This window comes from Gekko japonicus, unplaced genomic scaffold, assembly GCF_001447785.1.
Source record: "Gekko japonicus isolate JY-2015 unplaced genomic scaffold, Gekko_japonicus_V1.1 scaffold185, whole genome shotgun sequence".
NCBI classification, from domain to species: Eukaryota; Metazoa; Chordata; class Lepidosauria; order Squamata; family Gekkonidae; genus Gekko; species Gekko japonicus.
Window position 1 is genome coordinate 638,426 of NW_015176457.1, and position 27,518 is coordinate 665,943.

The 27,518-nt window shown below is 40.8% G+C and overlaps 1 protein-coding gene across 1 annotated transcript in view; it reads left to right on the plus strand.

Moving 5' to 3' along the window:
- Positions 1 to 27,518, plus strand: part of TENM3 (teneurin transmembrane protein 3) — a 477,022-nt gene that overhangs the window by 238,135 nt on the left and 211,369 nt on the right. The gene's annotated exons all lie outside the window — the stretch shown is intronic.

The following is a 27,518-nucleotide window of genomic DNA, read 5'->3' on the forward strand; positions in this document are numbered from 1 at the left end:
CCCATTGATATTTTCCCAACCCTAAATGTCCCCAAGAGTTGATATTTGCCCCACTGGGGAAACCTTTCTGTACTGATCGGCAATGCTACCGTTATTAGCCTAGTCTTTTTCAGCAACAGTAGAGGTCAGCACTGCCATTCATTGAAAAAATAATCTCCAGTGATGGAAGACTCTTGTATGTCATGAAAGGTAACAAGAAGTACTCAGAATGTCTCAAAAAAACTTTTTATGAAAGCTCAGGATGATGATATGTTTTGTGGGAGCTTCATCTCTTCCTGTTGGACACGCTGCTTCCTGAGCAAATTTTTACAAAAGTGGTAGTGATGGTGCTCCTGAATCACAGGGATGAATGCAAATGGTAGTCTCCCATTCCTAAACCCAGTTCATTGAACAAGAAGGATTGCTTCCCTTTAAGCTCAATAAAAGTAGGGCAGCTTGAACACTGGAGTTGTAGACTTGGCTTACAACTGTCTCAAAGGGAATGGTGAAATGCTTGAATAAGCAGTTATGGATTCCCCATTTTGAATTTCCATGGCATCAGCCCTGGTAGCCTATGGCAAAGAAGAATCTCTCTGAAGTGATCCAGTGAGAAAGCTGCTGCATAGTAGAAGAGAGTTATCACAGATAGGGATGCCAGTCTCCAGGTGAGACCTTGGGATCCCCCAAAATTACATCTCATCTCCAGACCACAGAGATCAGTTCCCCTGAAGAAAATGGATGATCTGGAGGATGGCCGTTATGGTGTTGTACCCCACTGAGGTCCCTGTCCTCCCCAGGCTCCATCCCCAAATCTCCAGGAGTTTCCCAACCTGGATCTGGCAACGCTACCTCCCATCCCCTGCCAGCGGCCAGAGGGGACCTGGCGACCCTACAGAGTTACAACCTTCTAAATCCATTGAAAGTTTAGAATATTTTAAATCTGTTTAGGATTAGACTGTTCGTGCTTTTATCTTTCAAGCCATTAATAGGCTGCAGGTAGGTAGTAGAGATAAATGTAGTCTAGTGGGTTGTTAAAACGTGGGCTAGTAATTTTCATAGGTATTCACAGGGTTTATGTAAGGCTTTAACAACTATTTATTGCAGATAAAGTCTATAAAGCATGGTTTGTGCCTTTTAAAAGGTTGGGGATAGCTATCTGATTTATATTTTTCCCCCGTTCGGTAATTACTTCATTTATAATTAATTATTGCCAGCCCTTGGTTTTACTGGCCACTATAGTTAATATCTCCTAAAGGTGAATTAATTAATCAAAGTAAACATTTGTCATAGCACATGAAATATATCACAAGGTGATTGGAAGTCATCTTGTTATTGGAAAATGGTAGCCGTTTGTCCCAGCTGGCTGAAATTTCTTAATGAAAATGCCGTAGTTGTATAAAAGGTTTATAAGGCTCTGCCTGCTTCCCTGAAAATTGTCAAGGGGTGGTCCTGTTCAGACCCAGTGTGGTGGTGTGGTTAGACTACAGTCTGGAAGCCCCAGGTTTGAATCCCCACTCTGCCGTGGAAATTTGGTGGGTGACTTTGGGCCAGTTGCATTCTCTCAGCCTAAACTACCTCACAGGGTTGTTATGAAGGCAAAATAGGAGAATGCTGTAAGCAAGTGAAATAAATAAATTTCAATATATAATGGCAGTTCACTTTCTTTACCATCAGTAGGTGTTTCTAGCCTGAGGAATTTCTTACAAGGATCATTTTAGACTGATAAAGGAGTTATGTTGTTGTTGTGTTATGCCTGGGTTTTTAACAGTTTGCAAATTTTTATGCTGTTGTATTATTTTACTTTGTGAGCCGCCTTCAGCGGGTTTGTGGAGAGGCAGCTTATAAATCTACTAAATAAATAAATAGTGCCTGCTGTAAGGTTTAGACGTTTCCAAACATTAAAAGATAGGTTCATCATGGTGATGTAGGATCTCAGATCTTTGCCCTTCTAAGTCCTTGAGTGAAATTCACATCTCTGTTCTCTATCTCAATGTTCTTTGAAACTGCTGGCAGAGTTTATATATGCAAAGGAAGTGGAGCACTGACTGTTTAGAGAAAATAAATAGGTTTATTATAGAAGAACAAACTGTTACAGAACATACAGAGGGAAAGCCTAAACTAACCAGTCTAATTACTGTAAAAAGGAACAAAGATCAACAGGTAGCTCTACAGGAGCAAGAAGTCTCCAGAAGAGCCAATCAGGAGATAGCAAGGACACAGTTTGAAAAAGTGGGATAATCTAGCTATGCTAACTACCAGTCCTTCAGCTGTCCCCCTATAGGATTATCTTCTTCATAAGGCTGCACTATAGACCTTGCATATTCCAACAGAAACAATCTGATTTCCCACCCCCAATAAACAGCAATAGATCCTATTCTCAATTTCACTTACTTCCCCGCCTCTTTGCTTATCCTGAAAATTAGTACTGTGAAATAATTAAAAATAAATACATCCTTCAAGTTTCTAGGTTTCAAATACTGTATTTGTGTTCTGTACATTTTTATTAATTTATTTTGTGCATTTTTGAGAACTATTTAAACATGCAAATTTCAAACACACTGCTGATTTCCAAAGTCTGTAATTTCAACTAGAACAACTGAAATTTGAGTTAATTGTTCAATCTGATGTATGATGGAATCTTAATTAGATTCTCGTGCACTCATATTTTTAAAATATACCTTACCTGAGAACACTTTTTTAAATATTCTGATACTTTTTTATTACATCAAAACCCTCCATTTAATAAGTGATCTTTGTCTACAGAGAATGTACTGTGTGGTTTTGTGGCAACAAATGTTACTCCCTCAGAGGCTTTGCAGTTTGAAATGAAATTCACACTTCGCAGTCTCCATAAGAATCCTGAATAAAGACAAAAGAATTGGTACTGAGTATGAGCGTGAATCCCACAGGAATTAAGAAAAGGATGCTAAATGAGCTGTGCATCCTCTGGGTTTTTTCTCTTGATGATTTCACCCCTAGGGATAAAAATATAACCCAGATAGATTCATTCAATCTCAGCAGGCCTGACTCTCCCCCCCCCCCCTTTTAGCAATATGTCATATTTCTTTCAGTGCAAATCTAAACAGAAGTGTTTCCTTCTAAGCCCATTGACTTCACTCTGTAGCACCAAATGTGGTATCAATATTTTTAAAACACAGAACAATATTGTTCTTTTGGGTTCTCTTTGGTGTCATGTATGCATTCCATAACATACTTTTCTCAGAGAAAATGTTAAAGACCATTTGAAACAAATCATAATATATTTGCTGCAGATGAACTGTACCCAGGGGATCGTCCTTTTTTGCCCTTGTTCTTTATACGCTAAACATTTTTATGGAAATGTTTATCAGAATTTTGGAGTTTGCACTATCTTAAGTATCCCTGTCCATCTGGTGACAACGTGTCTTCTAGAGAGGAAACGTTGGGTTGGATCTCTCACCAAAAAATCTATGCTGGTTGAAGGGATTTCCTCACTTTTCCCTACCACGGCAGCCCGAAGTGTCCTGTGGTATGGTACTCCAATAGGCCAGGATCCCCCCAGGTACAGCAGTAGGGAAGACTTGGAGATCTGGAGTGGGAGGAATCAGTAGAAATATTCTACTGGACCCATCTTGTTTTTTTCTTCTCTCTCTCTTTCTCATTTCTTTTTTCTTGACTGTCACAGATTTTACTCATTTTTTCTATTTACTGATTTTAAGGTAGAATGTATCTTGCTGATGAACAGTCTGCTCAGGAGCAAATGGGCCAAGAGAGTCCAATTCATTTGATTCATTGTTACTCAAACTGGGGTTTAGAATGTGGGTATAAAACTTGAGAAAGTATCCCATTAATTATAAGAGTTTTAGGTGATGTAATATTTGTACCTGTCTTACAACAAAGGCATTTGTACAAAGCAAAAAGTGGTAGCTAACCTTCTGTGAGATGTAGAGATAGCAGAATTTGTTAGTATTTTAAACATCCATCCTTGGTTTCAGCTTTTTGAGAACACATACTCCTGACTAGAAAGGGTACTTTTAAAGAAGCTGAATTTGAAAGACAAACATTTATATTCTACTCCTGCAACATCATACTCTGGTTTTTTTGTCTATGTAATTTTTCCTGGCCCTTTGTGACAAGCATACTTAGATGCTTATTGGGACTTGGAGCACATACCTCACAACTCAGGCTAATTTTCTATCCATTATTAGGCTTCTTTCCTTCATATTCCAAAGTTCAATTTAATAAGCTTTTTGAAAGGTACTCAATCACTTTAAAAACAGTGAAAGCAGATTGCTACCCAATAAAAGGAAGTTAGTGGTTTTCTGACCATAGTGTTAGGGAAGATTCTGACAAAATGAGGAATTAAAAATTGTATTTTCTCTGTGCTTCTTTTTTTAAAGAAAAAAATCTAATTGAATTTCTGTTTTTTAATTCCAAAATCATGGCACAGAAGTGCAGCCCAATCAATACCCATCACCTTCCATGGAGATAGATCAAGATGGGTAGCCGTGTTAGTCTGCGTGAAGCAATAGAAAAGAGCAATATTCCAGTAGCACTTTAAAGACTAACAGAATTTGTGGCAGGGTATGAGCTTTTTTGAGTCAGGGGGTCATCCTTTTTTGCCCTTGGTCTTTATATGCTGAGCATTTTTTTTGGAAATGTTTATCAAAATTTTAGAGTTTGTACTATCTTAGGTATCCCTGTCCATCTGGTGAACAGTGACTCACAAATGCTCATACCCTACCATAAATTCTGTTAGTCTTTAAGGTGCTACTGGACTCTTTGTTCTTTTCTACAGCCATCACCTTGTTATTTATTGTCACCTATGTTAGGATTACAGTGACAAATGGGAGAGGCTGGGATTTTCTTTCCTTCCTAAGGTCTATAACTGTTACCTGATGTAGTAGGACCAATTTCCCAGTATGTGATTTTATTTTTTTTTGTCCTCCCTTTCCTGTGAACCAATGCCTTCATTTTATTATTTATTTATTTATTCACATTTATAGTCCGCCCTTCCCGGAAGTGGGCTCAGGGTGAGTAACAACATTTCATTTATACAAAATATATTAGTTAATACAACAAAATTAAAATTTAAAACTGTATAGAAATAATTGATTTCTAAAAGCCCCTGCCTTCTCATGTGATATCTTCTGATAACGCTGTGGCTTACTTCCTCTCGCAAGCCTAATAGTGAAGCCCAGATGGCCTCAATTGCCATACCATAAAACCACATTCTTCACACTTCCATGCTGGGCCTCTTCAAAGCATGTCAGAAACGCACGTAGCCCATGGACTAGCTGGAGCTGGGGGTCACATGACTGCAGGTGTGCCCTTCAGAGTCCTGACCATTCAGATGTTGTCCCCATGGCAACCCAACAATTGGACACTCCCATGTCTACTCCAATTGGCCCCTGGCCAGGGCTAATGTGGGACTGGGATTGCACTATATCTGGTCATTCCCAATGAGAGGAACTCTCTTCTTCTGTTCCTGCTATCTCTGCTGCTCTGAGTTCTGTGCATCTGAACTGTTGTCCTGCCATGTGGTCTGGAAGAGAAGAAAGGACTGCTTTGTGACCTGAGCACAGGCTTGCAAAGATGGAATTCTTGTTCCTCAAAATCCCTTGATGATACCTGGACAATTCCAATGAACAATATTGTCTCTTGGATGGATTCCTGAAAGTTGGTAATTATGCTTCCACATTGTGTAGTAAGGCAAAGACTGCCTAGCCTTTGTTATTTTGAAATCCTTCTAGTCCGTGCCAAGTTCTATACTGAATAAAATATTATTCTTGTTTTTAACTTGTCTGATGTTGTAACTGAGACTTCAAGGCTAAACTCCTGTGCCTTATGCTCACCAAATTACGCTACCTTGGTAAGATTAACTGCACAGCTCTAGATTGTGTTGCTAACGTGTAAAGTCCCAGAGGCCAGTTAAGAGTCTGAACCTTGCTCTTGGGCTGGAAGGGGACTCTAGTTACAAAAGGTTCTGGTGGCAAATATTCAGAAATCCAGAGAGGGTAGCCTATCTTTCTGGGTGTTGTTGTTAAATGTACTCTAAAAATAGAGGTTCCTTCCTCATTCCTGGGCAGGCGTGGGGGTGGAATTGCTATCATCATAGATATTAAAATGGTGGTCACAGCTAATAGCAAAGACATTTTCTGGTTGTGGGAGGTTTCTGGCCATAGCCAGTATTGTTAACAGAGTGACAACATATCAGGGATGCCATATATGGACGTCCACTGCCTCAGCCAAAGGTTGAATGGAGTCTTTGCAAAGCTTTATCACTGGTTTATGCTGTTTGACATACTTTTTTGGCATACTTTTAAAAAATGCAGACTCTCTTACAAAATATAAAGATATTACAAACACAACATGGGATTGGGCTGTTCTTGAACATAAAATATGAAATGTTCCACTTTGTACTGTAGCCATGTGCAAGGGAGAGGAAGGGTAAGTGAATCCATTTATCTTCCTTTCATGAAATATGCAAAGCTTTGTACATCAGTGTAATTGGAAGGAGGAAACTTCATGGAATTTAGACTGCAGTATCTTAATTCTAATGACAATATAAATGAGACTTCATAGTGTACAGTGTAACAGTTGTGCATGTACCCCCTAGAGAAGTTATCCTAGGTTCCATACATTTTGGATTTTTGCACTTGTCTCATCCAGTTTGATGCTTAAATCAAAGAGGATAGTCTTGAGCTGTGATCTTTCTGTCTTTTATCTATTCTGGCAGTCTCTGCCCTAGGACTAAAGGAGTCACAGTAAAAGGGAAAGTTTAATATTGCAGTTCCAAGCCACACATGTTTGTGCTTAGATCAGGCATGTGCCTTAGCCTTGTATGGACCTTAAAATTTACCTACTGAAAAATCACCGCCTGAGATTTCTAAATCAGTAAATGCCATTCTGACCAACTGAAGAGTAATTAGCAATGAGTATAATATCCTGCTTTCCATTTCCCTCTCAGTCTTTAAAAAGCAAGGTTTTTTTCCCCACCAGATCAAATATATAACACTGGATATTTCACATTGTCAGCCTTTTCAGGAAAATCTTGGGTAAAATGTCCCTCCTTCAAATCCATTTCCTGAGGTTCATAAGCCAAGATGAAACTCTTTCTCGCCCCTTGCCCTTTACCTTTTGCTGCAACTCAAAAGTGGTGTACAAACATACAAACTTCAACTTTAATCTTCCTTCATGGTTTGCAGATAATAGGCAATGCAATTATGTAGGGAGGTTTCATTGTTTAAAATGGGTTAAGTTGCTTCCATTGAAATAGATTCAATCTGGAAGGCAGAATTTGTTTTAATTACCTTGCCATTTTAAGTTTACTTTGGCTTGAGAATTGCTGAATGCATCATGCTGTTAAAGTAGAAGGCACATTAATCCGAAGCCCGGAACCTCTTTTGTGAAATTGAAAGACTGGCTGTGGGACTGATATGTGAACAGACCTGATAGCTGATGGAATGGAATAAAGAACGTGGATCTGTGACCAGGATTGCTTCCACTCCTCCGTGGAATACACCTGGACTCTTTCAGAATTTAATTAATGTAATTAAAGAACAAAAAGGCTACTCTAGCTATTTTGGAGGCTTTAATTTCTGCCTTGACTTTCTTCTCATTTACTTGTTCCTTCTCACATTGTCTATCCTTGCTTTCAGAAAAACATTTGGAAGTACTATAATATAGACACATGTATTCTTTAAGAAATCTAAGTACGCTCAGTGAATTTTATTGTACGGCCAAAGACTAGCATAGGTAAAATACTACCAAAAAAAGCACAAATTTAAAATTGATTTTAGTAAAGAATAACAAATTAAAATAGACAATGATCTAGATAGACAGTAATATAAATGGATGGTACTTACATAAACCCCGATAACAGAAGCAACTGGCAGATTTTATAGGCTGTTGCACATAATTTTGCAACTGAGGCTGTAGTTGTTGGATTTCCATCTTCTAGAGGTAACCTAACATATCCCAAGCTCATTCTTCCAGGAATTCTATTCATCAAAGGAGTGATGGTCTGGATGTGAGTATCCTGATAGAAGCATGCTTCCCTTTTAACGGGGAAACAATCCTGTTTCCCCCAATCGTCTAATGTCTCTGATATTTCTGACATGGTAAATTTATATTTGGACACAATCAGCCGTAGTTAAGCACTTTTGCACCCCACTGATTTCAGTGGGTGACAGATAAGCCCATGTCTAACTGTTTTGTTACAATCATTGGGTCTTAGAAGTACTTAATATTAGTTGCATTGTGCCTTTACTTGTATAATGCATATTAATTTAGTATACACTGTTTATAAAGTTCTGTAAGCAAAGGGCAGGTTTCTGTCCTAAGAAGCTGGGAATCAAAATGGGGGCTGGGAACAACACAGAGGGGAAGAATAAAGTAGTAAAGATAAGATGGGACAAATGAAGGAAATACTGTGACCCATAGCTAAACAGGATTATCCCTGACTACTACTTGGACATAGGCTTGCCATGTTCCCAGTTGGGGAAGGGATCCTCCACTTTTGTGGGCTCTGGCCTGCCGCTGGCTGGTGGGGAAACCCCCATCTCCATGTGATACTGGCAACACACTGACGTCACTTCCAGAAGTTACATCATCGTGTCGGCAACATCAGGGAGCGATGCTCTACTTTTGGGGAAAACTCTATGGTTTGTAGCTGTTTTTACCATAGAGTTTTGCCCCAAAAGTAGAGTGTTGTCCCAGCATCGCTGACACAATGGCATCACTTCTGGAAGTGATGTCAGTGTGTCGCCGATGTCCCTACCCACCCCTGGAATGCCCCCCCAAATCCCCCCACCGACAGGAGGAAGGCATCTGGCAACTTTACTTGGATGGGAAATGATCGAGGAAATCCAGGTTGCTACACAGAGGAGGCAATGGCAAACCACCTCTGAAACCTCTTGCTTTGAAAAACCTATGGGATCACCATTAATTGGAGAAGTCTAAATAAAGGCTTTATGGAAGTGGTAGGGTTTGAGCTGGGCTTTAAATAAGAGAGAAAGAGGTAGTACTGTGTCTGTATTATTGGAGAAAATTCCAAGCTTAAAGATTGGCCGCCCCCTGCCAAATCCCTAAGCCTAAGGACATGGCACTGAAATAAAGGCATATTCATCCCCTGTTTATTGCTATCCTGGCTTTTGTCTCCTTCCCATCCTTTTGTTGCCAACTTTGTATTAAGTGTTATACTGCAAACTCTTCAAGGCAGGGACTGGTTTTCTTCTACTCTGTAAAGCACTGCACATATTGAATGTGCAGTATGAAGATCTCGAGGTTAGTAAAGGTAATATACAGAGGAAGAAAGCTGGCAGGAAGTGTATAAGAATGCAAAGGCAGATAGAAAAGAGTACAGTCATAGACAGCTTTTAGGAGTAAGGACATGGAGTTTATTACTCTTGTGGAAGAGAATGGGCACTCAGTTTGGTGATTCCAGGGAAGGTGTCATACGCTTTAAATAGTAAGACAGCAGAATGATTTTGCCGGTTGAACTCTGGACTGAAGACTGAAGTGCAGCAAAGCAAATCCATAAATGTTGCAGAAACCAAGGTGAGAGATAAAGCAGTGAAGAGGGACAAGAAGGAAGGTTTGGGTCATGTCAGCAAAGCAAAGGTAGGAGTAGGGGTGGAAATGAGATAGCTTGTTCAGCCCAGGAAAAAAAGAACATAACTTTATTGTCACAGCTTCCAGGAAATATTTTTATCTTAATAGTTGCAGGGACTGTTGTAGCAACTGATAGAGATAAAGGCACTGACCTGGAGACATAGAAAGAATAGAGAAAAAGAAGGGGGGAAAACACTGCATTCATTTCAACTGATATGATTATTGCAAAGTGATGAGAACAATTTGCCACAGGGAAGGTGAAAACTCCTGCTGATTGGGAGCTAAATACTGGTGAGTAGAATTCTTCACAGATTCATTTACTAGTGGCCTTTCAGAATCCTATTAGAAAGGCAAATAACACCAATGAGGAGAAACCAAATTAGGATAAGTATGAGGCAGACCAGAACGGCTGAGCAACATGGGGACACCTTTCAGTAGAGCCAGGTAAGACTTTGGGGAACAGTCTTCCCAATTTCTAACTTGGCTAGCCCTCTCTTCTGACCCACTGACAGTAGCTGCCCTACCACCAGAGAAGACTCAGCTGAACTACAAGTTTTGTTTTCCATTCCTGCAATAGTTGCAATGGGAAATACCTGCTAAAGTTGGAACCATTTGTAATATTGTATAGGAAGAAGAAAAACAGAAGAGATGGGAACAATACACTGAAGAACTATGAAGAAGAGATGCAAGGATGACATATTCCTTCAAAGAAGAATCTTATGAAGAAGAAACTGCAAATTTAGAAAATGAAGTGAAAGCTTTGCTCAAAGCAGCTGGGAGAAGCAGATCACCAGGAACAGACGGGATATCAGTAGAGCTATTCCAAGCCACGGAAACGGAGTCCATCAAAATCTTGACAAGAATATGCCAACAAATATGGCACTTTTCAAGGAATGACCATAGCTGGCAAACCAGTCAGCACTCATAAATGACATGGAGAAGATCTGAGCCTCCAGCCATAACCCAGGATCCAGTAGCACCCTGAACTATGAACCTGATCCTTCAGGGGGAATGCAACTCCCTCCAAGGACAGTATGGCTCCACACTGACCAACAGCACCGCAATCTTGTCTGGATAGTGTTTCAATTTACTGATCCTCATCAATCCCATTGCCTTCTGGCCACTGTGTGATACAGAGTGTTGGACTGGATGGGCCTTTGGCCTGATCCAACATTGGCATCTCTTATGTTCTTATGTTCTTCTTCAAGTACGTATTCAGAATTTCCCCAGATCCGCCTGACTTAGCTGTTGAGGAGAAATAGAGCTCAGTATCATCCACATATCGGTTACACCTCACTGCAAATTCCTGGATGACCTCTCCCAGCAGTTCCACGTAGATGTTAAGTATCACTGGGGATAAGATGGTATACTGCTGGATCCCATAGCACAAATACCACAGGGCCAAACAGCAGTTCCATAGCACCACCGAATCAATTGGTCAAGTAAAAGCAGAACCACTGAAGCACACTGCCCCCTGCTTCCAGCCCAGCCAGCCTCTCTAGAAGGATATTATGGTCAATGGTATTAAAAACCTCTGAGAGGTCCTAGAGAATCAACATTGCCACAGTGTCGATTCTCCCAGCAAAGGTCATCAGTAACGAAGTGACCAAGATTGTTTCCATCCCAAAGGCCATCCTGAATCCAGATTGAAATGGGTCTAGATAATCTGTCACCTCCAAGACCACTTGAAGCTTTGTAGCTGCCACACGCTTGAGCACCTTGACCAAGAATGCAATATGAGCCCACTGGATGGTAGTTGTTTTGGTCATTTAGGTGCAGAGATGCCTTTTTCAGAAAGGATCTCATAACTCCCTCTTTCAAAGCAGTCGCAGCTACACCCTCCTGCAGAGAGCTATTTGTTCTCTCCTAGACCCAGTAAACCAACCCAAACCAGCATGATAGCCATGAAAGGCAGGGGTCAAGACTGGACATGATTGGTCGCACACTTCAAAACATGTTGTCTAATTCATCAGGCCTCCCCAACTGAAGACCATCTATACAACTAAGATCAAACTGTAGTCCAATAACATCCTGAGACTGAATTTGTCAAACTGTGGTGTCTAAATTGTTCCATATGCAAGCAGTTTTATCTGCAAAATGCATTGTGAAGAAATCACAGAGCTTTCATGTTTCCTGGGTTAACAGCCTGTGGGTCTTGAGATAAAAGGTCCTTCACAACCTGGAAAAGCTCCAACAGACAGTATTGCATAGAAGTAATGTTAGCAGAAAAGTAAGCCAGCATTGCTGCCATCACTACCACAGAATAGGCATGATAATGTGCTCTAGTATTTAACCATCTGCCCAACCATTTCATCATCTGAAGTCAAGGGACATTCCAGACGTCATGGAAGGGGAGAGGGTACTCTGCGGTAATCATATCCACAGTCCACATCATTTGTGTATTGTGTAAGTCAATCAGGACTACAACAGGAGCACCAACCCTGCTGACCAAAAAAATCCTCAAGAGACATCAGGAACCCCTCTGGATCCATCAGCCTATGGGAGGGGAAACCATCCCGATTGTCCTCCCACCCTTGAAAAGTTCTGAGTGTTTGTGAGGCTAAATCTCATCAGATAATGGTCAGTCTGTGACAAGGGCAGAATAGAAAATTTCCCCATTATCAAACCATGTGCCTTATCTCCAGTGGAAAATAAATCAAGTGTATGACCTGCTGTATGCATAAGTACCAGACAGTCCCATGATTGTCATGGTGGACATGAAGTCCTCACTGTTCCTGTTAGGGCAGCCGTAGCATGAATACTGAAGTCCCCAAGAACAACTAACCTCTGAGATCACAACGCCAGGCCCGAGATTGCCTCTTGTCAGCTCAGACAAGGGTACTGTTGGGTGGGCAGTACACCAACAAAATCCCTATTCTTTCCGGTATCAAGTACATACACTCAAAAGTACAGCTCTGGCTAGCAGAGTATCTGGTGGGTGCCCCCATGAGGTCTCAGTGGTTTTTCCCTTCTCCATTTTTCTGATGCTACAGTTCAATTGTTTTATTGTTTGATGCTGCTGATGTTTTTCATATTTTGAATTAATTATTTTATTACTTTGTTGCTGACTTTTTATGCATTGTGACCTGCCCCTCAGGCAACATTATTTAATAAAAAGACAGGTACAAGTGTTGTAAATAAATAACTGGCTCCTGCATTGGTCCTATGATGCCTGCCAGTTGGAATAGGAGAGCAAGATGTTATTTGTAACTACCGTGTACTTTAAAAAAGACAGCTCATATTAATAGTTCCTTGCAGTCTTGTGGAAGAAAAAGATAAGGAGGTGAAGAGTTTTGCTTTATTTCTGGTGAATTTAAAATCGAGCAAAACAAAAGTTTCTTCTGTTTGATCTGTTACTCCTCAAAGGGATAAAATAAGTCTATGCTGAGACTATTCATTTATTTTCAGATTTCTATCTCAATAACTCAGTTTCAAAAGCCCTTTAGGCAGCCTACAGTTGAAAAACTGTTTAATATAACAAAACTCTCCTTAAAATTAATAAACCAAAGAATCGAACATTCTACAGAAAAACAGCTACGATTGCTATGTTTCCCCCCCTCTACCTGTCGGACTAATACACATGTTTACAATATATGCAGTGTCATCTGTACTTCTTTCTCATACCAGAAGCCGGTGGGGTTTAGAGGGGTTTAGTGGTTGTTATTTATTTATTTACAAAATTTGTATCCTGCCTTTCTGCCCTGTTGTGTAAGCAGAAACATAAATGGACAGCACAGTTCCATTTGTGCAAACTCTCATTCAACACTTAATACTTTCCTCCCAGTAATACCCAGAAACTGGTAGCACAATATTTTCTGCAAGCAGAAATGCAAGTGGGGATACAATAAGTTTGACTTAGTACAAGTGACTATCACAGTCTTTTTTTATTAATTCCCAGTTGTACGAAAGCTGTAGTATAAGAAATTCTGCTTTGGATCCAACCCTATGGCTATATGTTTATCCACTGAAACAGCAATGAGATGGAGACTATTAGAGGTTACCTACAGTGTGAAAAGACTATGAGAAAGTAACCATTGTCTGTTCTTGCCCTGAATTATTTTTAATTGTAGAAGACCAACACCAATTATGGTGGGCTTTTTTACTTCACTGACCCATGATAGAAGCTAACTGATATAAGATAAGGTATTTTAATAATGTTTATCTTCCCAGAGTTTTTAGCTGCATCATTAATGTTCTCATTTACTCAATACCCATTAACGTGTCAATGTAAATATGAAAGTTGTGTCATAAACTACACTTTCACTTATTCTTTTGTCTTTACCTAACCATACTAAATGCAATTGGTATTTTACGCATATTATTCACATCTATATGCTGTGTTTTCCATTGAGTGACCATTGTAAGAAATCCACGTCTAATTCCAACTTCTTGAAAAGTGTATCAGTATTCCACATGGTTTTCTAATGACATGATTAAATTCATGCACTGCATTTTTATATGTACATGTAATACACATTAAATATAACATATGAGCGTGTCCAGAAGAGGGCAACTAGGATGGTGAGAGGGTTGGAATCTAAGTCTTATGAGGAAAGGCTGAAAGAGTTGGGTATGTTTAGCCTGGGAAAGAGAAGGCTTAGAGGGGACATGATTGCAGTGTTCAAGTATTTGAAGGGCTGTCATGTAGAAGATGGAGCAGATCTATTCTCTCTTGCTCCGGATTGCAAGACTAGATCTAATGGGTGGAAATTACAAGGGAGTTGTTACCAGCTAAATATCAGGAGAAAATTCCTAACTGTAAGAGTGGTTGAGCAGTGGAACAGTCTGCCTCGGGAGGTGGTGGATTATCCTTCGCTGGACGTTTTCAAGCGGAGGCTGGACGACTATCTTTCGGGTATGTTGTAGGTATGTAGGGCTATCTTTCAGTATACTCCTGCAGAGTGCAGGGGGTTGGACTAGATGACCTGCATGGTCCCTTCCAACTCTAACATTCTATGATGCAGCCTTAAACTGATTTGAACTTCTTTCCAAATTAGCAAAGTTTGGAATCATTTTTTCGTCTGTTCAAGGCTTTTGTTTTCAGTAAGGAAAACTGGAATTTACAATATATATATGATGTGGAAAAGGAATGGCTCTTATGGTAGGTGTGGAAATGCCATAATTTTCAAAAATAGATTCCAAGTGATGGGGTGGGGGGGGGGAATAATGATCCTATGCCTCTCCTAGAGAAGAATAGCTGTGGAAGTGAAGTCTGTCCTAAAGGAATAAACCCTCTGATTTCCCCTCCATCACATGCAGTGAGAAGTTTTGATCCTCTTTCTTTTCTCAGTATGGGCCATATTGTTCCATTCAAATGTACTTTTTGTTCTTTTAAATCCGGAATGCTCCATATTAATACCTGGTTACAGTTTTTGCAAAATTAGAAGTAGTGCCCAGAATTTTGCTACTATGGAAACGCTTCTGAATCAGCTCACTCTGGGCATGTGCCGAAGTAGCATTGTTGAACAGATTTCACCCATCTGCTTTTGTTGTTTTTGTTTGTATGTTTGCTTGCTTGTTCTTCACAGTGTTGAGATCCCCATACAAAGCAGCCTTCCCTCATAGTTGTATATTAAAAAAAACAAACCACCACTTGCTAAGACTTGTCTCTCACTGCTGCCTTTGAAATTCAAGCCAGTCAAAATGTAAAGCTTAGCTGGTTCCAGAAATCTTGAAACCCTTGTTGTTAGGACATGGAAGCATTTCACAGAAAGCCTCTGTATGACTTGCCAGGTTGCAAGAGAGGATGGGGGATGTGGAGAGGGAAGTGCATTGATTGAAGACACTATGAAAGGATAGCTAACGTCTGGGTTTGTGAGCAGGATGTGGAAAGTATATCTAAATTATCAAGGATTTCTGCCAGTCCTTCTCCCTAGGACTCTTCAAGGGTATGAAGAGTTGGACGTGAGGAAAGATGACCATCCTTCAGAATTTCAGATAAAAATAGATATCTATTCCTGCTTCCAAATAAACCCAAAAGTCTATGGGTTAACCCTTCTGTTGAATCAGAGCCACTGTGGTATATTGGTCAAATAGGCATCTATAAAATTGGGATTTGTATAAGGCATTGATTTACCAGGGACAAATGTCAGGGAAACTGAGCGGTTTCAAGTGAATTCAAACTACTAAAGGGTAAGATGATGGACTATATTTACTCAAAAGGAAGATGACATTTTTTACCTTTTGTTGGCTTCCACTTGTGTATACAGTTCCACTGAGTGTGAGAGGTGATTCACATATGGGGAGAGCTTTGGAGAAAGTGTGCCAACTCATTCACTAGCAGAGAGGAGTGACAGTGAAAGCAATGCGGAGTGTGTAAATCCTGTTTTTCAAGTGGAGAGAGGAGGAGTTTGGTGGACTTGCTGAGTAGTGGTAGAAACATCAGCTTCTTGCCTGAGAAATGGTAAGAAGCAGTAGAAACAGTGGGGCTGGATTTGCTCCACTTATTGACCCATGTTTCTTGCTCACAATAATACACCAACGTTTACTTTTTCTGCTGTGCTTTAGGCCAGAGTTGTCTAGTAGTTCCACTCTCTTTTTCCCTCCCCAGGAGAGAAAAACTCAATAAGCAGGTGGGTTTACAGCAGTTCAGCACAACATTAGCTATAGCTGTTGTGAGTTTGTGGACATTTTAGATAGGGAAGGGTAAGGCCACTTGTTAATTTTAGGTGTCCTGCTAAATGTCCTACTTCTAAAATAAATGTACTGATTTTTTTTTCTCTATCAAATAATGGATGGAATAAAAGAGTTCAGTAAAAGTTAATTGTGTTGCACAGATTTTGGCTGAAATCTTGCAAGAGTGAATGACATGGAAAGTGCCTTGATCAGCTGGAGGTTCACTGGACAGGCATAGCCTTATGTTCCTGGAGTGCTAGCTGTTTGCCTAATTCTGCAATTAAAGTGTTTGCTGATTCAGCAGCAGATGGAGAATATTTCTTCTTGACACTGCTTTCCTCATTTGCAGTGTGTATGCACATATATGTATATGCATAAGTGTACTTGTTAAACCACTAATCCAGGCAGATTGATTGTGGTAGTCACTGAGCTGCATTCAAACATGTTTAAGTTGCTTGTGTCAATAAACTTCGGTTTAATTTTTGAGAGCCAGTTTGGTGTAGTGGTTAAGTGCGCGGACTCTAATCTGGGAGAACCGGGTTTGATTCCCCACTCCTCTGCTTGCACCTGCTGATGTGACCTTGGGTCAGTCACAAGCTCTGGCACAGCTGTCCTTGAAAAAGAGCAGTTTCTGTCAAGAGCTCTCTCAGCCCCACCCACCTCACAGGGTGTCTGTTGTGGGGAGGGGAAGGGTGTCAGCCGCTCTGAGACACCTTTGGGTAGTGAAGGGCGGGGTATAAATCCAATCTCTTCTTCTTCTTCTTCTTCGAGTTGGTAGGTTCCCCTAACTTCATCTGCTTCTTATGCCAGTAAGGTTCTGAAGGCCTTGTGAGATGCCAGTCCTCTGTCAATGCTCCATCCAAATTACCGCAGATTCAGAACTAGTAGCATCATGCCCTGTCCCTATGTGACAGAACCAAAGGGTGCCCTTGCTGTTAGTTAAGTAAGGGACTGCTGTGTGAAGTTGCCTTTATGGCATTAAGGCTTTTTAAAAAAGTGGTATTAACTCTTAGACTCTAAATTGTTGTTTCTTTTTAATGAGTTTTAGTCCTGCCAAGTTCAAGGCCAGTTGATTTTTTTTTTTGAGTAAATGCTTAACTTTGCCCATGAAATACATGTGACTTACATTTGGTAAGCTTTAACTAGATGGGACCCCAAGCTTTACACAGTCACAGTATGCAATGGAGTTGTATTGTTTGTTGTTAATAATGTGTTATAAGGCTGTATTCTCTTGATGCCTATGGAGCATGTGTAATAGTACTCATAATCTCTATGCATGTAGTAGATGGAAGGGGAAATTGTAGTTTGAGTGTGGGAATATGGAAATTCTTGCAGAAGAAATACTGCCTTCTCTGCAATGGAAAATTACATATTTACAGAATGAAAAAGAATGGAAAGGTCCTAAGGTAGTTGCCAGGGGATCCTAAGCAGAGTTACATAGGCTTGCCAGGCCCCCGCTGAGGGCGGGGGAAACCCCGCTTTAAATACCCCTTCCTCGCTTTTTAAAAATTTGGCCCCGGGGGAAAAAATGGCAGCCAGAAAGTGACGCTCTAGGATTTAAGCCCTCCAAGTCTCCATGGCTCTGAAAACCATAGAGACAAGGGCTAGAGCGTCAGTTTCCAGTTCCCTCTAGTGTGCGCCAGTGCAAGATCTCATGGTGGGCGTGGACATCTGGTGCTTTAGTTTTTGTCCTCGTGGAGTGGCTGGCAGTCTCTCTTTGAGCCTCACTGCCTGGCCTTGCTGCAGTAGTTCCTGAAGCCCCCCCGCCTAGTGTGACGGTAAGTATCAGGGACCGTATGGTTTTGACTTGCTGGAGGCGGGTGGCATTCCCGGCCCTTGCCTTGCCTCTACTCAGTTGCGCTGTGCAGCCAGCTATTCCTGTGTGCCCCATTGCTTCCCTGAGCCTCTCTGCTATTGCAGACGAGGCACCCAGGGTAGTGGCGGTGGGGGGCGGCATGTTTAAATCTCTTTCTGTTCTTCCCTGAGAGCAGGGAAAGAAAGGCATTGTAAAACATGCTGCTTCCCTTTCAAAAAATTTCCAGCCTCTCTGTGGCTGTGGGCAGCTAGAGAAGTGCAGGAAGGGAAGCAGGCACGTTTGCCTGTGTCCTCGGTCCCCCCCCCCAAAAAAAAAAAAAGTGAGAGGGAAGGAAGGGATGCTTCTGGCTTCCTGTCTGTCTACTTTCCTTCCTATTGTCTTTCTGTCTGTCTTCTTTCCTTCCTTTCATTTTTCTTTCTTTTACTCCTCTCTCCCTATCTGTTTTCTACCTCTTGCTTCCTTTCTCTTTCTTTCTCTCTGTCTTTTTCTTACTTTGTCTTTTTTCTTTTTCTTTATCTCTCTTTTTCTCTGTCTCTCTTGCTTTGTCTCTTTCTCCCCCCCCCTTTTTGTGTTTCTGTCTTTCTTGTTTTCTTTCTGTTTCTCTGTCTTTCTCAGTCCATATTCTTTTGGAGCAGAGGTCCATTAGTGGCTATTAGCCACAAGGTATAGATAGGAACCCTCGGTCTGGGGCAAGTGATGCACTGTATTCTTGGTGCTTGGGGGGGGCAGCAGTGGGAGGGCTTCTAGTGTCCTGGCCCCACTGGTGGACCTCCTGATGGCACCTGGTATTTTTGGCCACTGTGTGACAGAGTGTTGGACTAGATGGGCCATTGGCCTGATCCAACACTGGCTTCTCTTATGTTCTTAACTCAGTCTGGGGCAAGTGATGCTCTGTATTCTTGGTGCTGGAAGGAGGCCTAAAAGCCAACAGGTACTGTAAAATAGGAGAAAGGTGGGGGTGGGAATTGATATATGACACTGAATTTAGATTTTAATTTTTGAAAGAAAGTTACTTCAGAGGGAGAGACGGGTTTGGGGGAGAGCCTGGAAAGTGACATCACAGGAAGAGGTGGGGTTTTGGTGCAGTGTACTGGAAGTGACATCATCGGAAGGGGAAGTGACATCACTTGCCATTTGACCTGGAAGTGACATCACAGGAAGTGGCATCACAAAAGTCTCATAGCTCCAACCCCAAAGTCTCCTGGCTCCATAGGCGTAATCTTCATGGGGGCGGCGGTGCGTCAGCCCCTGCCGAAATTTTCAGGAAGGTGCTCAGCCTCCCCCGGGAGCCACCCTTGCTCCTAGCAAAGCAATGCCTCTGGCCCAGCCCCAGCCCCCCCTCCCCGGGAAATTGGAAAGTCTACACCCTTGCCTGGCTCCACCCCCAGAGTCCTCAGATATTTCCGAATTTGGACTTGGCAACCCTAGAGTTACACCATTCTAAGTCCAATGTAGTCAGTAGGCATTATCAATGGTTATCCTGACTGGGATTTATATGCTTATTTTTTTATGAGTCCTTTTATAATCTGTTGCATCGGAAGAGTGAACAGGGTCGTGGAATTTCTCAATATTGTAGCCAGTTTTAGGTAACTTGAATGTCCAGCTGGATTTCAAGTTAAGATGTTATAGATTTCATTTATTTACAGTGCAATCCTAAACAGAATTATCTTTCTAAGATCATTGAGTTCGATAGATTTAGAAGAGTATTCGCCTGTTTAGGATTGAACTGCTAGTTGAATTTCTGTCATGCATACAGACTTATAAAAAAATTCTACAATGCTTTGGGTTGGATCCAGCCAGTTCTCCTCATTACTGTGGTCCCTGTTGCACATGCCATTTGTCCATGTAGGTGTTGTGATCACCAGCATAGCCATTTTGGTGGTCAAATGGGACACTTAACAGTGAGAAAGGTAGTTGGATCCAGCCATATGTTCTGTAGCATACCTAGTAATGGGAAAATCCTAAACATTTATCTCAGTTATATGTAACAAGTTATTAAAATGTATAATTCACTTCCAATTGATGTAATGATGGTTTTAGCACAGATGGCTTTAAGGGTGGATTAGACAGATTCTTGGAGGATAGGTCTATCAGTAGTTACCAGCCGTATTGACCTCCACACCCTGAGGCATTCAACCTCTGAATACCGGTGCTAAGAGGCATGAGGGAGCTGTTGGCTTTGGTGCGTTGTTTGTTGGCTCTTAAAGACAAGTGGTTGGCCATTCTGTGAAACTGGATGCAGGATTAGATGGATCACTGATCTGATCCAGCAGAGCTCTTGTTATGTTCTTATGTTTCATAACCTGTTTTTTTTTAATTTTGTTGTCATGGCATCTCGTATTATATTCCACTCCCAACATAATTTTTTTTTGAAATATTTTATTGGTTTTTTTGCACTACATAAAACTACAGTTACTACCCACTACCCCAAAACGTGGCTAAACAGGAGTTATAAACATTAATAATTTCTCATTTGAGCAAGGTTCTCTTACAATGTCATATGTGAGAAAAAAGAATCTTTCTACAGTTTATCTAATCAACTGCCAGTAATATATTTGAATCAAGCAATCAACATACCTGAGGGACCGCCTTTCCCCGTATATACCCCAGAGAGCACTAAAGTCAGGGACACAACAGACTGGTTATTCCAGGCCCCAGGGAGGTCAGGCTTGTGGCTACTAGAGCCAGGGCCTTCTCAGTGGTGGCTCCTTACTGGTAGAATGAGCTCCCAAAGGAGATCAGGGCCTTGCAGGATATTGTGCAGTTTCGCAGGGCCTGCAAGATGGAGCTCTTCCACCAGGCCTTCAATTAGGAGCCGCTCACATTACCATCAACGGCCACTGTTAATATCTGTGGTGGAGGCTGGCTGCAGTGAGATCGAGCCAAACCGCCTAGAAACCTGTAATTGAGCCCACATGACATGTTACGCCATCTTGGTTAATAATCACTTAGTGCATTTTAATCGGAAATCGTTGATTGTTTAAATGTTTTAAATGTTTTAACAGTGTTAAATGTTTTAAGTTTTAAATGTTTTGATTGTATATGAACCTTGGCACACTGTGCCAGGCAGTGTGAGCCGCCCTGAGCCCACTTGCGGGGAGGGCGGGTTATAAATACAATAAATAAATCATTACGATTATTTTCTCTTTTTTCCCTTAAATTTTTCTTTATCAAAGTCCCATCTGACTTTTAAAAGTTTGGGAGCGGCAACTCCCAATTCTGATGCGGAGTCTTCTTCTGGAGTGCGACTTGCTTCATTTCCCAAGCTTTCTGATCCACGTGTGCTGCCTTCTTATTGTTGTTGTTGTTGTTTCTCTTCCTCTGTTATATTGTTTTTCATTTGTCCTTTTTGCTGCTCCAAAAAACCTTCTTGCTTTAATAACAGAGTCAATCTTTTCCCTTTTGTCTTTGTACTTGAAAACCATTCCTTCAGGTATCAGCCATCTGTAATTTATGGAGTTCTTCTGCAGGAAAGTAGTTAAGGCATTATAGTGTTTCCTCTTTTTTCTTATTTCGTATGGTATATCCTTTAAGACTCTTATTTCAGTATCTTTAATTTTTAGGGTGTTCCCATTTGTGGCCTTGAGCACCACATCTCTTGTAGATCTTTTTGAGAATCTCACCAATATTTCCCCAGGCAGGTTTCCTTTCTTAATAAATTCTGGATATGTCCTGTAGACCATATCCATGTTGCTTTGCAGTAAATCCGCTTTTAAACCTGTCATTTGGGCTAACACTTCACTCAAAGTTTCCTTCACATTCTCACCACTTTGTTCAGGAACACCCTGGAACCTCAGCACATATGCTGATTTTTCCACTTGGAATCTAAGGAGTTGCTTTTTATCAGAGGCTCTTTCATTTTCTGCAAGCTCCAATTTTTGCTCAAGTACAGTTGTTGCTTCAACTTTTTTCACTGATTTAGATGTCTTTACCATTTGCTTTTGAAGTGTTTGGATCAAGTAGGGGTTGCAATGCTGCAGCCAACATGTTGGGAAAGTCTGTATTTGCTTCCGATTTTGACACCGGAGGTGTTACTCTTCCAGTTCCAGAAGAAGGCTTCAGTCTCGTTGCCATTTTTTCTTGCCGGTTAGTCATTGTTTATCTTTCAGGAAAGTTTTAAAGAGTTCAAAAAGAAGCTTATTTAAAGTTCGCTTTATATAACACTGCTCTTGCTTGTTGAGATACAGCTTATCTTCGCTCCTTCCCCCTTTTTGGTAAGTTCTTTCGCTTGTATACAAGAAGGGGGGGAATGAACTCTCCCTTTCCCCTGGGGGGTTCAAAGGGAGAGTTCATGCGCTTCATATAGATTTACTCACATTTCATCTGCCGTCATTTAAAGATGCTAGAGGAGCTTGCAGTCTTTGCTAAAAGCTCCTGAGCGCTCACCTGATATGTGCCTCTGGAAACCATGAGTGCCTCAAAGTGGGGCAAAGAGTGCCTCAATCCCTCGGCGTCGAGCCTTGGGAGCGACACATCTCAAGCCCCATGGCTGGGAGCTCCCTCCAAGAGCTCGGGGGGGCAGAATCGTTCAGCACCCCTCCCATCTGCCATTTAACGGGCCGCACCGTATGGAGCTCCGTCGATGCGCACCTACGATGCGAAGAGCCGAAACCAGAAGTCCCAACGTATAAACTTTATGAAATGAAAATTACTGTATTTTCCTCACCTGAGATTCTTTTTGATAGGTCTTAATTATTTTTGATAGGATACTATATGAAATATGAGACAAATCACTTTTCATGGATATTTTGTCTACTTTTTCATTCTGTATGAATTCGGAATCGAAAATGCAAAGGGATAAATAATTATGACTGCTCATCTTTCTATCATTTGCCTTAGCGCTGTCACATACTGTATCTTTTTATTTATACCATATCATTGCTTTGGTTTTATTTTGTAACCTGTTTAAATTCCATAACAATTCCATTATAAAATTAATCATATGTAAATTTCTTTTTTTGGGTGGGGGGGATTGATGGAAGCTAAAGGAGATCTGGAATTTCACTTCCAGAACTGAAAAACAGCTCCTGGTAGTTTTCCCTTGGGTAAATAACTATTTCTATGGATGTTGAGAATGTGTCAAAATATATTTAGACACTTCATTCCCCATCAGTTCATATCAACTTACCAACTTCCATAGCATTCATCATTGTGTCTCCTTACTTAATAAAGATGATTTACCCAGCATTTTTATTTTGCTTTATACCTGACTCTCACTATGTTGCAGTTAGGTAAGAGTAGTTGAGCAGTGTTGAACGATGCGCTGGTGTCCCCCCCCCCTTAATGACATAGACAATTGTTCCTTTCTTGTGTTATAAAAATTAAGGAACTGCATGCATCTGTATTCCTCCTTTCCCCTTGTATCTGTACCTTCTCCTAAAACATTTGTTGTAGCTGTTGTCTTTATATCCTTCAGGCTGGATGTCTTCTTTCCTTTCTTTCTGACTTAGCATCAAAATGGAGCTGTCAGCCAGAGAGCTGGGATGCATTTGGCTGCGGCCCCATCAGAATTACTCACAAGCTGACTGACATTTCGCTAAGACAAAAAAGAATCCTCCTCCACATGTATCAATTAGGATTGCCAACACCTGGCTTTGAAGGGTGTCCTGGTGCCTTTAATAGCTTGCATGGAAGAGATGAGCTTGACAGGTGTGGCTTCTTCCATTATTGCAGCAATGTGACAGGAGAAACTGCACCTCCTGAACATTCATATGCCACATAGTTATGAAAGACACAGTAATTGGCCACCTTAGGCTCAATCATAAAACTGCTTACTTTGAAGTTGCTGGCTGTCTAATACTACTATCTCTATTCTGCAAGGAAAAAATAGTAGCCCCCCCAACTTGATGAGTACCTGAAATAGAGAAATAGAGTCGAAGGATAGGGAGTGGGGACCCTACAATATTAAACTTAAAAGTTATATTAAAACACTTGGACAAAAAAAAAAGTTCCTTCAAGAAGCTGAAATGGATGAGACTTGACCAAACTAGCTTCTGACTTTAAAGGAACCTGAAAAAGATCCCAGTTTATATAATTTCCAGCTATTTTGGTCAGGAAAGCCTAGAGCATTTCCAGACTCTTGATGCCAGAATGAAACCATGTTGCCATGTCTCTGTCCTCTTAGTTGGTATTGTGTATGGCTGGAAATCAAGCAAGCCCCATCTGTTTGCCCCATCCAACGCCATATTGTCAGGACAACCTATGGAACAGGTCAATCAATTTAAATATCTGGGAATCCACTTTGCTTAGATAGGTGTGATTAGATGAATTGAGTTTTATTCTGTTTGGGAATTTTCCATAGCAAATGAAGGGATCTTCAATGCTTTGCTCTTTCTCTCATATTCTAATCAAGATTTTAACACCGCAACTGGCAGTCACAAAGATAAATTCAACCCAGAGGAATTTAACCCTGCCCCCAGTAGAGCACCTTCTGTACATAGAAGAGCTAAAGGGATGAAGGGACCACATAACCAAGGTTTATAAATTTATGAATGGTGTGGCGATAATGAATGCAGATAATTTTTTCCTCACTTTCTAACTTAATTATGCATGGCATGAAGAATACCATGCTTCTTATCTTATCCTGAAAAGCTTTGTATTTGGCTTATGACAGAGATGAAAAGTTACAATTTTTTTACTCAGTGTGTAATTAATTGGTGAAACTCGCCGCTACAAAAAGCAGCGATGAAAACTAGTTTAGGTAGCTCTAAAGGGGAATTAGACAGACTCATGGAGTACAGGTCTAACAACATCTATTTTCAACTATGGCTGTGGAACCTCTGTAGGGACAGATGTTATCACCATCTTAACACACTGCTTGTGAGTTTCAGCTGTTGGAAACAGAATTTAACATTAAATGGACCATGGCATTGTCAAGCAAGGCAATTCCATATTCTTATCTCATACCCCATTCTCAGAATTGCCTTCTGGCAGTATTAACTGCATAGCAGGGACAAATCCAAGACATGTAGCTTTTCCCATGTTCAGTGATAGAAAGCATGCCTCTCATATAGCTATTAAAAGCTCAGAATTTCATACATTACAAAAGAGCAGTTTGCCTGTTCCAAGTAGGGTTAGTGAATCCTCATCCAGTAATCAGCCTAAGCTTCTAACTACATCAAAAGAGTTGCTGCTCCTCTTGCTGCTTTTGTCCTCTGATTCTGTCACACACTCAACTCCATTACTTGCAGTGCCCCTGGTTGTACTGTATAGTAGCAACATAAGGAGAAAAGCTGAGAGGACTGCTGGAAAGACGATAGAATGTGAAATAGCTGTAGCCTTTATTATATCTGCACTCCAAAACTGCCAAGGGAAGAACGTTCAGTCTTCCCAAAGTAAAAGTTCTTCTAAATTTGGGATTTCCAACCTTGTTGAACCTTTCAGGGCTTCTAGAGTTTTGAGAAACAATACTAGGCACAAAATGGCTACTGGAAGACAATCACAAAATGACTGCCTATTGTGGCAGGGCCATTGAACTTGTTCCTGCTTTGCTGTTTGATTTCCGTTTGCACAGAAAGGAGAGAAATTTACTATCTGTGCAACCACAAGGAAAAGTTGTCAAGGCCAAATGCAAGGGTTCCTAGCCTCCAGGTGGGACCTGGGGATCCCCTGGAATCACAGCTTATCTCCAGACTACACAGATCAGTTTCCTTGGATAAAACAGGTGCTGTGGAGGGTGGACTCTATGACATTGTATCACACTGAGGTCCCTGTCCTCCCCAGTCTCCACCCCCAAATCTCTAGGAGTTTCCCAATCTGGAGCTGGCAGCCTTACACCCCTGCCAGTGGCCGGGGGGGGCAGGACCTGGCAACCCTACCAAACACTGCATGGTTATGGCTAATCTTGTGAGTACATGGCTGTGCCACACCAGCCTGGAATGAGCTCCAGTTTCTGCTAGTTCCCTCTCTTATCTGTTCTGTTCAAGACCCTTGGAATTTTCCCCCCAAGGCCCAATGAGTGTTTTAAATTATTTGTTTATAGTTCTTATGGAGGAATTGATGACTGCAGGAGGGTTCCCCCCAATTAAAATAGGTCTTTTGGGGGTTTTTAGCAAATCGAAATAGGAGATTTCCTCTTTGTGTGTTGAGGTTCCATGCTTCAGGAGTCACTGATCACAAAATCCACCCACCTTATATTTAGACCCATTATTCAAGAAACAAAGTAAGAAAGATGTGGATTAGTCTTTAACATACCTTACATATGGAACATACATAACATACATTACATATGGAAATGGGAGAGAAAGCCAAAAAGGTGAAACATCAGATTATATATCTGTACATATACCACGGAGCTAATGTTTGACAAGTTTAGTATTAGGAGTACAGTGAAAAAAAGATTCTATTCCTCAAATAGGAGTTGATTTTAGTATCCTATGTAAAGAAAGAGTCTAAAGATAGGGTTTCCTATTGCTCAAGTAATCATTTTATATGTATTTTTACATAATAACCAAAGTTAATTCTCTACCAGCTGATAATTAAGTTCTAATCTAAATCAGATAAAGTTTTAAGTAGACTTTAAAAAAAGCCTTTGTGGGCTTTAGCCTGTTAAATTATCCTGTAGCTAGCTGTGAATGTGCCTTAAAGCTTTCTACAGCGATTTTAATCATGTGCATTGACACCCACTGGTGTCGGTAAAGACAAAGCTGATTAGTTGTATGCTACCTGAATGATAAAGCTTCCTCCATATGATTTTGTTCACATTTTTCTGTGCCATAGTCTGAGAAACCTTTGTTTTAACCCTGCAAGCGCTAAGGTATATGGCTTGACATCCCAGTGCTGTGAAATTGAAACAGTTTGGTACAAGCTATGTAATACTGCTCAAGTCACCTGTAGGAAATTTACGTAACCCCAAGTACTTAAGTTGTGCACATTATGGAACTATATGCTTAGGAGCCAGGACCTGTAATGTACTTTGGTTTCTGTGGTTTACACACAGTAGAAAAACAGGACTTGTTATCTACAAAATGCTGTGGATACCAATATTGGTTGCTGATCTTTAAAATAGTAGATAGACTTTTTGTTGGGAACCATGACATATTTTTACCATTGTTATGGTGGCAAGATTGTCTGATCACCTGTGACTTGCTCTAAAACATAGCTATACCACATAGTGTGAAATTGGAAAATCTGTTCTGTGTGTGTTCTAATGGATGTAACGGTCATTAAGTATATGAGTCTTCTGACGTTGTAATCAGATGTGATTCAGTCTGTTAAATATCCATGAAGCAACATCTGCTTCACAGAGTGACCTTCTGCTAAAGAATACTTAGCATCTATTAGCAGATCATAGTGCAGATCTGCCTTATTTGAAATGCACTAAACTAGAGTATTCTACTGCTGTTTAGCAACTAGCTTGCAATAATTTATTGCAGTTAAATAAACCTTTGAAAAACTCCACTAAATAATTATAGGGATTATATGCATTCCAAAAACCTTTGTATTCTACTGAAATTATGCATTTAATTTCAGGGTTGGTTTGTTTTTAAAAAGCTAAGTTCTAAAGGGATGCCAG